Source organism: Euphorbia lathyris, chromosome 3 (genome assembly GCF_963576675.1).
Source record: "Euphorbia lathyris chromosome 3, ddEupLath1.1, whole genome shotgun sequence".
Classification (NCBI taxonomy): domain Eukaryota; kingdom Viridiplantae; phylum Streptophyta; class Magnoliopsida; order Malpighiales; family Euphorbiaceae; genus Euphorbia; species Euphorbia lathyris.
Window position 1 is genome coordinate 13,889,982 of NC_088912.1, and position 11,312 is coordinate 13,901,293.

General features: G+C 36.9%; 1 long non-coding RNA gene across 2 annotated transcripts; it reads right to left on the bottom strand.

Moving 5' to 3' along the window:
• Positions 1-5,109: 5,109 nt before the first annotated feature.
• LOC136223912 (uncharacterized) lies at positions 5,110-8,594 on the bottom strand. Of its 2 annotated transcripts, none has more exons than XR_010686198.1 (4): positions 8,356-8,594; positions 8,084-8,266; positions 6,324-6,483; positions 5,110-5,401 (listed from the first exon to the last, which is right to left on the bottom strand). It is a non-coding gene; the product is annotated as an uncharacterized lncRNA (long non-coding RNA). The 2 variants fall into 2 exon arrangements; XR_010686199.1 differs by having other exon boundaries at positions 8,084-8,261; positions 8,356-8,592.
• Positions 8,595-11,312: the final 2,718 nt, after the last annotated feature.

Genomic DNA, 11,312 nt, shown 5'->3' on the forward strand with positions numbered 1-11,312 from the left:
ACTTTATGAAGATATCAGCAAGCTGCTCATCCATTGGGACATAGGTCAGCTTGATCTCTCCCTTGAGTACGTGATCTCTGATGAAATGATGTCTTATGCTGACATGCTTCATCCTGCTGTGCTGGATTGGGTTAAATTGTTTTGGTCCGAACGCCATAATCTTCAAGCTGTTGCTTAATCCATAGGACTTGAGCAACACAGCTTCCAGCAGCAACGTACTCAGCTTTAGTGGTTGACAGGGCTACTGACGTCTGCTTCTTGTTGAACCAGGATACAAGATAGTTCCCAAGGAAGTGGCATCCTCCTGAGGTGCTTTTTTGTTCAAGCTTGTCTCGTCCGTAGTCAGCGTCAGTATATCCAATGAGTGTGAAATCATGAGTATTGGGATACCACAAACCTGCATTCACCGAGCCTTGCAAATATCTAAGGATTCTTTTTACAGCTATGTAATGAGATTCCTTAGGGTTAGATTGATATCTAGCACAATAACATACCGAGAACTGAATGTCCGGCCTACTAGCAGTTAAGTAAAGTAGAGAACCAATCATACCTCGATACAATCTGCTGTCTACTGACTTACCATTCTCATCAGCGCAGAGGACAATGTCAGTGCCCATTGGGGTAGATATTGACTTACAATTCTCAAGTTCATACTTCTTCAATATCTCCTTAGCATACTTAGTTTGACTGATGAAGATGCCATTTTTCCCTTGTTTGATTTGAAGTCCAAGGAAGAAATTAAGTTCTCCCATCATTGACATTTCAAACTCAGTCTGCATCTGCTTACTAAATTCCTTGCACATTGACTCGTTAGTGACACCAAAAATAATGTCATCAACATATATTTGAGCCAGCAGGGTATCTTTACCCTTTCTCTTAATGAATAAGGTTGTATCAGCTTTACCTCTGACATAATTTATAGTCAGCAGAAAACTGGTCAGCCTCTCATACCAAGCACGTGGTGCTTGCTTGATACCATACAGAGCCTTTTTGAGCTTATAAACGTGGTTTTGGAATTTAGGATCCTCAAACCCCGGAGGCTGATTAACATAAACTTCCTCGTTTATAACTCCATTAAGGAATGCACTCTTAACATCCATTTGAAACAATTTAAAGTTCATATAGCTTGCATATGCACATAAAATTCTAATAGCCTCTAGCCTTGCCACTGGGGCAAAGGTCTCACCGTAGTCAATACCTTCTTGCTGACTGTAGCCCTGAGCTACAAGTCTTGCTTTGTTTCTGACCACGTTCCCTTGTTCATCCAGCTTGTTGCGGAAGACCCATCTTGTTCCTATGGTCTTTTGGCTTCTTGGTTTTGGCACTAAATCCCATACTTCATTTCGTCTGAACTGATCAAGTTCTTCTTGCATTGCATTCATCCAGAATTCATCATACTCAGCTTCAGCAAAATTCTTCGGTTCCTGGATTGAGACGAATGCTACGTTGCTGAGGTATCTCCTGAGTTGATTCCTCGTCATTAGGGTGTTCTCAGCGGCATCAAGAATGGCACTCTCTGAGTGACCTCTTGGTATCCTAATCTCCTTTGGTAGATTGATGTCTTGCGCTGGTTTTGTTTCAACAATCTCTGCAGGTGTAGATTGGTCAGTGAAAGTAATTTGAGTTTCACTTTTACCTTTGGTCAGCCCTTGAGGAAATGACTCAGCGGCAGTTTCTTGGTCAGCGGTTGCTCAGTGCAGATCATCCTCGGTCAGCGGCCGGTATCTTCCTACAGGGTTAGTTTCATCGAACTCAACGTGTACTGACTCTTCTAAGACCTGAGTTCGTTTATTGAAAACTCTGTATGCTTTGCTGTTTGTTGAGTAGCCTAAAAAGATAGCTTCATCAGCTTTTGAGTCAAACTTAGCTAGGTTGTCTTTGGTATTTAAGATAAAACATTTACAACCAAAGGCACGAAAGTATCCAATGTTGGGCTTTCGTCCTTTCCAAAGTTCGTAGGGGGTTTTCTTTAGTATAGGTCTAACTAGAGCCCTATTAAGAATGTAGCACGCTGTGTTGACAGCTTCTCCCCAAAAGTACTTTGGAAGCCTATGCTCACTCAGCATTGTCCTGGCTATTTCAACCAAGGTTCTGTTCTTCCTTTCAACAACTCCATTTTGTTGAGGCGTTCTAGGAGCAAAAAAATTGTGGTCAATGCCGTTGGCTTCATAGAATTCAACAAATTGTTGGTTCTTGAATTCTCCACCATTATCACTACGAATGTGAGCTAACTTAAGGTCTTTATCATTTTCAAGTTTTCTTACTAAATTTGAAAACGTCTCAAAGGTTTCATCATTGCTACTCAGCAAGATGATCCAAGTGTACCGAGAAAAGTCATCTACAATGACCAAGGAAAATCTTCTTCCATCCAAGCTCAGCGGCTGGACTGGACCGAAGAGATCCAAGTGTAGCAACTCTAATGGACGCTTAGTTGAGACAATGTTTTTACTGTGAAAAATTGTTTGGTTTGTTTTCCAGCTTTACAAGCGTGGCATAATTGATCTTTTTCAAACTTTAGTTCTGGCAGTCCCTCAACCAATTGCTTTCTTGCTAATTTGGCCAGGAGGTCCATGCTTACATGACCAAGTCTCATATGACATAGCCAGGAATTTTCTTCCTTTGACACTAAGCATACAGTTTTTGAAAACTTCTTTTCTAAGTTCAACATAAAGACATTATCAATACGAGGGGCAGTTAAAATTAATTCATTTGTTTTACCCTCGAATATTTTACATCCAGTGTCATCAAATATAACTTTTCTCCCGTTGTCACATAGCTGAGCTACGCTGAGTAAGTTATATTTGAGTCCGCTGACTAAGGAGACTGACTCAATAGTAGGATTACCACCAATGGTTCCTGACCCTACTATCTTACCCTTCTTGTTGTGTCCAAAACTTACACTTCCTCCTCGTTTACGCACAAATATGATGAACTGAGTTTCATCACCAGTCATATGCCTCGAGCATGCGCTGTCAATGTACCACATCTTTGACTTCTCAGCACACCTCAGGCTTACCTGCAATATAGCTAGTTGCTTTTAGGTACCCAATTCTTTTTGGGTCCTTGCGTTTTAGGTTCAACAGGTAAAGCATCATATTTCATTTTATGACGACATACTTGGACAGTGTGTCCATTCTTTCCACAGAAGTCACAGCTAACCTTCCGTTTAGGATGTCTCACTGACTGGTCAACACCCCAATGCTGAGCGTGCCAGCACACCTTAGTGGTGTGTCCTTTCTTCCCACAGAAGTCACACTGGACATTCCGCTGAGGATTCCATCTCTATTGACTAGTACTTCGGTACTCAGTGTTCAGAGGAATATTTCTTTTATTCGGAACCTTAAGTTGGTTCTGAATTGATGTGACATCCTTTCTCAGTTTCTTAGAATCTTATTGGACCTCAGAGACAAACTTTTGCATAATTTCTACATTACTATGCAAAATTGAGGTGTCCTGGAGAATATATCGAAGGTCACTCAGTTTGACCTCCTCAACCTCATCACATCGCCTGCTGAGTGCTCTAACCTTTTTATTACACTTTTTGACAAGTGTGTAGAGGTCACTCAGGGCATTAACCATTTCATTTCTGAGCAAGGGTAGTGACATTACCTCAGTTGAGTGTTCCTCATCGTCAGATGCAATGGAGGGGTCAGCATGCTCAGAAACACATGGCTCAGCAATTTTGTCAGCCATGAAACAAATCTTTGCTGACTCAGTGGCATCAGCTTCTGATGATGAAGACTCATCACTGTCGCTCCAAGTTGCCACCATTGCCTTCTTGCTGTTCTTTATTTCTTTCCTCAGCGTGGGACAGCTTGACTTGATATGGCCAATTTGATGACATTCAAAGCATGTAATGGGCTTTGAGTTGTCCTTCTTGTACTTGCTGTTGATGGACTCAGCTTTGTACTTATCAAACTTCTTGTAAGGCTTCTTAGAATATTTGTCATTCTTTCTGAACAACCTTTTTATCTTTCTAGTGAACATAGCCATTTCTTCATCGTCTGTTGAGCTCCCATCAGTGGAGTCAGCTTTCATGACAAGAGACTTTTGCTTCTTGTCTTCAGACTTTTCCTTCACCTCGAAATTATTTATTGAGATCTCATGGGTCAGCAGTGAGCCAATGAGCTCATCATACTTGTAGGTGGTTAAGTCTTGAGCTTCCTCAACAGCAGTTTTCTTTGCTTGCCATCTTTTAGGAAGACTCCTAAGAATCTTCTTGACTTGCTCTTCCTCAGTGAAGATCTTTCCAAGTCTCTTGAGCTCGTTGATTATGTTTGTGAACCTTGCGTTCATGTCAGAGATTCCTTCATCATCATTCATTTCAAACAGCTCGTACAACCTCATGTGCTGGTTGACCTTGGATTCCTTCACCTTGTTGGTTCCTTCATAGGTGACCTCTAGCTTCTTCCAAATCTCCTGCGCTGACTCACAACCTGAAATCTTGTTGTATTCTGCAGCATCTAACGCACAGTGAAGCATGTTTATAGCCGAAGCATGATTTTGTAGCTTCTTGAGATCATCCTCTGTCCATCTAGTCTCAGCTTTGACAACCTTTTGGCCATCAATAGTTTCAATAGGAACAAATGGGCCTTGGACTATAGATAGCCATGCACTCATATTTGTTGCCTGAATGAAATTTTTCATTATATTCTTCCAAAAGGTATAGTTAGACCCGAAGAATAGAGGAGGCCGAGTTATGGACAGCCCCTCAGGTAAAATCTCAGTTGTCAGATTTCCTGGGAGAAACCGAGTGCTGTTCTCAACCATAGTGGGGATCATCTCAAGGTAGTTATACCTATTTACTGACGGAAAATTCCGTCAGAAAATATCATATTCCGTCAGTAAAATGCATTTCTGACGGAATGCTGACGGAACTAAAACCATCAAATAACCACACGTCAGTAAAATCTTCTGACGAAATACTGACGGAATTCATTTTGACGAGTCATTGATGGAAACTTTCCGTCAATATATTCAAACGTTTTTGCTGACGGATTATCCGTGGAAATTTGTCCGTTTTAATTAACGGACAAACCGTTAAACCTCTGACGAAATAACTGACGAAATATTCCGTCAGCTAATAAAAAATGACTTTTACTTAAATAATAATATATTAGCACTAATTTCATAATTACAATTCATAAATAAAAATAAATATTATTACATTTCAACATTTGGATTGAAGGGAGCTTCTATATCAACAAATTTATGTTTCCTTTGCAAGGAAACCAATCTAAAACATAGATTTCTGCTTCTGCAACGGTAATTTTTAGTTCTGCAACCCACCAAATTAGAAAAGTTCCACTCCGCCAAATGTATGTATTAAAAGGAACAATCTGACCAACTCTTTTAGGCACCCACACTAGTTGCTTACGCTGCCGTATAAAGTCCAGCAAACCTGCATAAGAGATGTGAGGGGTAATTATCACAACAGCATTATATATGCAGTCAGATTTACCAGAATGACAATTGTGATCAAGATCATTAATAAGCTATTGAACACTAGTAAGATTAGCAGTTTCTTTCGGATTCCTTCTTTGCCTAACTGAAGCCCTATAGTCAAGTATGCACAAACTTGAATTATTACTAAAAAGACCACGAACTTTAGCAATGAGCGCAAGCTAAAAAAGTTACTATACAACACAAGCACCTTCTCCCTCAACTCTACACAGGCATACACAATAAATACATACATATATTATAAAACTGTGCTTTAAAATATTTCAATTTTGATACATATATTTATCATAAATATCACTAGTTTTTCATCTTTCTCAATTTCAACATAAAAAATAATTTCAATTTAACATCTAATAATTTAAATTAGCTAATAAATTTAATACCTAACCAAGAGAATTGAATGGTTGAGATGCAAAAATATATTTATGAAGCATTTTTACTTAAGTTACCACATGATACTTAACCAAACCTACAGTTTAGTTCAATGGGGATTAAGTTTTGACCAGCTCATCAACACTCCACTTATAAAAGGGGTTTTGGCACAAAATATTTAAAAACAATCAAATCAGCTATTGGCAGGTCATAATAACAATTTAAAAAAACCATAATAGACTATTAACTTAAGAATTTGCCACTAAAGAGAACAAACGGTGACATGTTAAATGGATACAATATATGATCAGCAAGAAAACATAAATATAGATTTGAATGGAGGGAGTGTTCTCTGTCTCTCTCTCTCTCTATATATATATATATGCATCTATGATCTATCTCTATGGGTAAGGAGTGAAAAGGGTATAGTTAGATTCTAGCTTAATAGTGCTGGAAAGAATTTTCCACTGCCAAGGTTGAGAATCTACCTGAGGCTCATGGCGCCAAGCTTGGTATCCCATATTTGAGGTGGATCTTTCCATCATAGATTGCCATTCCATATGTCCATCCTTGCCTTCAAGAAGATGCAATAGATGTTCCAAATCATTTTCTGTGACAGGGCCTTCCCCCTCATGTACTTCACCAGAGCTGCATAATAGTGGGTATCATAATACGGTACAAAGTACAACTTCCAAGAAAACAAGTGCATAATAAAAAAAGTCAATAAAATGAGTGTGGAGGAAGAGTCAAATTTCCCCAAATTTCACATGGTAATCCAAAATGAACACATCAGCACCTCAAAGGATGACAAAGAGAAAGACTCAAAGAATCGAGAAGTTTAAAGATAGCAAACAAGAAGACTTCTTAGCTACTTTTCCGGCTTAATCCTTTGCCAAAAAATTGTAGTTTTCTATATACAAGACGGAAGTTTTAAGTAGAAGTTATTAGGCTCTCCTCCTAGAGGTATGGTTACCTGAATTTTCCCTTTGTGATCCCTACAGGCTACAGAACTAACCCTTTACAAATTAAATACTGCAAATTAATTTGTGCCAAACAGCAGTTTCAGGTAACAAATCAGCTATCAGCCCATCAACACTCCACTTATAAAAGGGGATTTGGCACCAGGCGAGCGCCATGGCGATTGCGCCTCGCCATGGCAGCCCCATGGCGCTAATTAAGGCATGTGCCTGGTGCGCCATGCGCCATAGGTGCACCTTAGGCGCGCCATTAATAACTATGCTCTCAATTATTCAAGTCCAAGCTTCAAGTTTAAACTATTTCTTGTGCATTTGATATGCTATTTATCTAGTTATAACCAATAGCCCTTTTATTTTATTGACTTGAAAATGCCATAAAAGCTACTATATATATATATATATGTAATCCTTGATAAAAATTTAAGATAATAATTAGTTTACTAATTTGTTTGTCCTCTGTAACTACATCTTATCCCAATAAACTTTTCATAGCTAAATGAATTATCCTTCAATATCTAATTTAATCCATACTTCTACAACATATGAAATGAATATAATCATTTCATGGTCTCAACCTTATCTATAGTCTTTTCGACTTTGAGAAATTCTCTCACCCACATATTCATCTTAAGGTTTAGTAATGATAAAGTCAACTAAGCAACCATCTCTCAACAATAATTTCAAAGGTACTATCTTTGCCTTTTTTTCTTTTGGGTATGTCAAACTCCACTAGTTGCTCATAATCCACTTCACTGAAGCACTAGAATCTAAGTGAAACAACTATAACAATCACCTGCAGCAATTTCTAAAATGCAAAAATATCATTAAATGCATTCTGCAGCCAAATAATATTTCAGGAAAGACTTCCCTGCTAACAAATGGACCACTAAATGAGGCCAGCGAGGCAGGCAAGTTAAAAAAAAAATTATATAAGGAAGTGAAAAAACAAACTGAGAGTACAAAGTAGATATATAATAGGCGAAGACAAAATAGTAGATGAAGTATGTGAGCAATCAACATAGATAACCTTACCCAACCCAATCAAAACATTTTAAACTGTCTACTATCTAGTATACTGGTACAAGATAGTAAATTTGAAACCAGTCTGTTAAAGTTCACAATAAAAGCTTAATTTTTTTATGGTAACAATGCCGATAGCTTTCAAGCTCAACCACATATCACGTTCTGATCACATACATATAAAAAAAAACAAACATTAATCCTTGAAAGTAAACCGGAAATTTAACCAGAGAAAAGAGAATAAATCTCACAATGAAGTTAACTGGAAGTGAGAAATAGAGACGATCCCAAGAAATAGCAAAAGCGTGAAGAAGATCCATCTGTATCAGCAAGCTATAATTGCCAAAAGCACAAGAACAATAGCGACCTCAGAATCCACAGATAACCTCTCACTGGAAGCAACCCAAATAGTCCCATAAGCAACATGACCTAGACTTCACGAGAAATGATGCGAAACCAAAGCCAAAATTAGAAAAATCGAGGAAATGAAGAATAAACATGAAAACAAGTTAGTTTTCTTTACCAGAGGGATTCTCGAAAGGAAGTGCAGACAAGAAGTCCTCTAACCAAATCAGGCAACTGTCACCATTAGAAGCGGGAAGCAGAACATCGATCATCGGTCAAAGGAGGAGAAAAAATTATGTTTTCACTATGGAGGGAGAGGAAACAAAGACAGAAGAGAGATCGGCAAGCCAAAAGAGGGGCGAACGCTAGAATGAAGAGAGAGAGTGAAAAGAAAGAATTTATAGGGATAAGATTAGGGTTTGATATGAGCTGTTGGATCAAATCATGATCAATGTCCATATCAACTTAAGATGCAAAAGCTACCTCTTTGCCCCCTGTTTGATTTAAAATTCAAAACAGGTGCCTTTTTTTTTAATGAATATCGAACAAGCACCTTCAAGACTCAATTTAATTTAATTATTAGTTAAAATAGTTTTTATAAATTAATTTATTGTTACGTGGAATTAAATTAACATAATTTCATAAACATTGGAGTTAAATTGGTGTTACTTTATATGTCGGGTCAAATTGACACTTCTCCAATAACTTTAAAATCATTTTGGTACCTTATCCCAATAAAAAAAATATTCAAATATAAATATTATTTTCATAAATTTATCAATAACCAAAATAAAATTAAGAATTCAAGTTAGAATACCATGAATTTTCAATTTTTCAATGAAATAAAATATATTATACTCTCATCTCCCGATATTTTCGATTCTAATTTCCTAATTATATTTCACATTTTTCTAAAATAATTTTATTATTTTACGATATATTTGTGTTTAAATTTTACTTAAACTTGTGTTTAGTTGACCTATTAAATTAAATTTCATTATAATTTTCATTTCATTTTCATTCTCCAAAATTAATTCTCAGATTTTCTCATATTATATTTATTTAATAACAAGATAATATAAAGTTATTTTTATTTATTTGATATATATATCGTTTATCATACATTTTTACTTTTTTATGTTTTTTTTATATATTTTACCATATATTTTTGAAAGAAAATTAGATTACTAATATACAAATATCTAGTTATAATTTTTACAAAATATAATAAAAAATGAGGCGATACACATTAATTTAAAATTGATATGAAAAATTAATTTTGATAAATAAAAAGTCATTAAACACATTAACAATAAAAACTAAATTCAACTACATATATAAATTTTTCAAATTATAATAATATGATTTTTAGTTTAAAAAATATGAAAATATATTAATTTAATTACATAATAATGATTTAAATGTTTTGACGAAAATCCGTCAGTAATTCCGTCAGAATGTTTGACGGAATGTATATTCGTCAAAATATAACGTCAAAAATAATGGGGGGAAAGTTCCCGCCATAATATCTTGAGAGAATTTTCATTCCGTCAAAAAATCCGTCAAATATATTGACGGAATACATTCTGACGAACTTCCGTCAAAATTTACTGACGGATTTCTTTCCGTCAAAAAATTCCGTCAGCAATCAAACTTTTTCTAGTAGTGTGCGCTGACTCACAACCTGAAATCTTGTTGTATTCTGCAGCATCTAACGAACAGTGAAGCATGTTTATAGCCGAAGCATGATTTTGTAGCTTCTTGAGATCATCCTCTGTCCATCTAGTGTCAGCTTTGACAACCGTTTGGCCATCAATAGTTTCAATAGGAACAAATGGGCCTTGGACTATAGATAGCCATGCACTCATATTTGTTGCCTGAATGAAATTTTTCATTATATTCTTCCAAAAGGTATAGTTAGACCCGAAGAATAGAGGAGGCCGAGTTATGGACAGCCCCTCAGGTAAAATCTCAGTTGTCAGATTTCCTGGGAGAAACCGAGTGCTGTTCTCAACCATAGTGGGGATCATCTCAAGGTATTTAAACTTTGCACAATGAGCTTTTAAGCTTTGATACCAATTTTTGGTCCCTTATAATGTGACAAGTTAGTTCCAAGGAGGGGGATAGGAACTATTTAAAAATCTGTCCGTTGAGGCTGACTTCTTTTCTTATGAAAAGGTTTACACAGTGTCACTAAGTAGATTCAAGACACAAGCTTAGTCAACTTGTGACTAAGTCTGCTTCTTTACTTGAGTCAGGAAATAACACTTAGAGTCTATTCCTGAACTCAGCTTCTTAGTAGACTTAACTCAGCATGAGTTCTTTACTTAGTCAGTTTTATAGCAAGCAATATATATTAAAGGAGTTTAAGGGTTAGAAAGATATTACTCAGCAGACTTATCCTGGTTCGGCCTCTCCGCCTACGTCCAGTCCTCGGAACTCGTTCCGAGATTTTTGAATTCTCTACTGAGCTCTTTAAAGGTAGAGCACGAAACCTTTTGCAAATAGAAGCTGAGTATAACAAGAGTACCTTCCTCTATACCTCTACTCACTCCTATATCTACCGCTGAGTACTATAACCGAGTACTCAGCCTCTCCTTTCTATTCTTCTAGAAATGATAAAGTGTTTGCCCTAAACAACAATTGCTAAGACACTTTAGATGATTGAAAATCACTCTAGACTTTTACAAGATAATATAGAAATTGGTGTAAGGTATTTGCTTTGCTTTTGTCACAGAAACTTCAAGTATGAATTTGGTAAGCGTTTCGACTAATTGAAGATCTGCATCGATTGAAGCAAATGGATGGCCTTTATATAGTGACACTTGAGGCACCTGGTTATTTCGAATTTCAAAATAACCGTTGGAGGGAAACGGCTTCCTATCGTTTTCACTTTGGGCGTGCTCAGCGTCGTTGGCCAATAGGATTCTTGCATCTTCTGTCTTCGTTAGTTCTCGGCAGAATGTTTCGACATTTAAGGAAAAGTCCACGAGACAGCTTAATGCTCCTTCTAAACTTTTCCCAAAGTAGAAATACTTTGTCTAGAAGTTGATCGTTGTCTGCCGCTGTCTAGACTGCATTGTCGTCCAACTCAGCAGCTTCCACTTGAAGCTTTTGCTTCGAAGACTTCTCGAT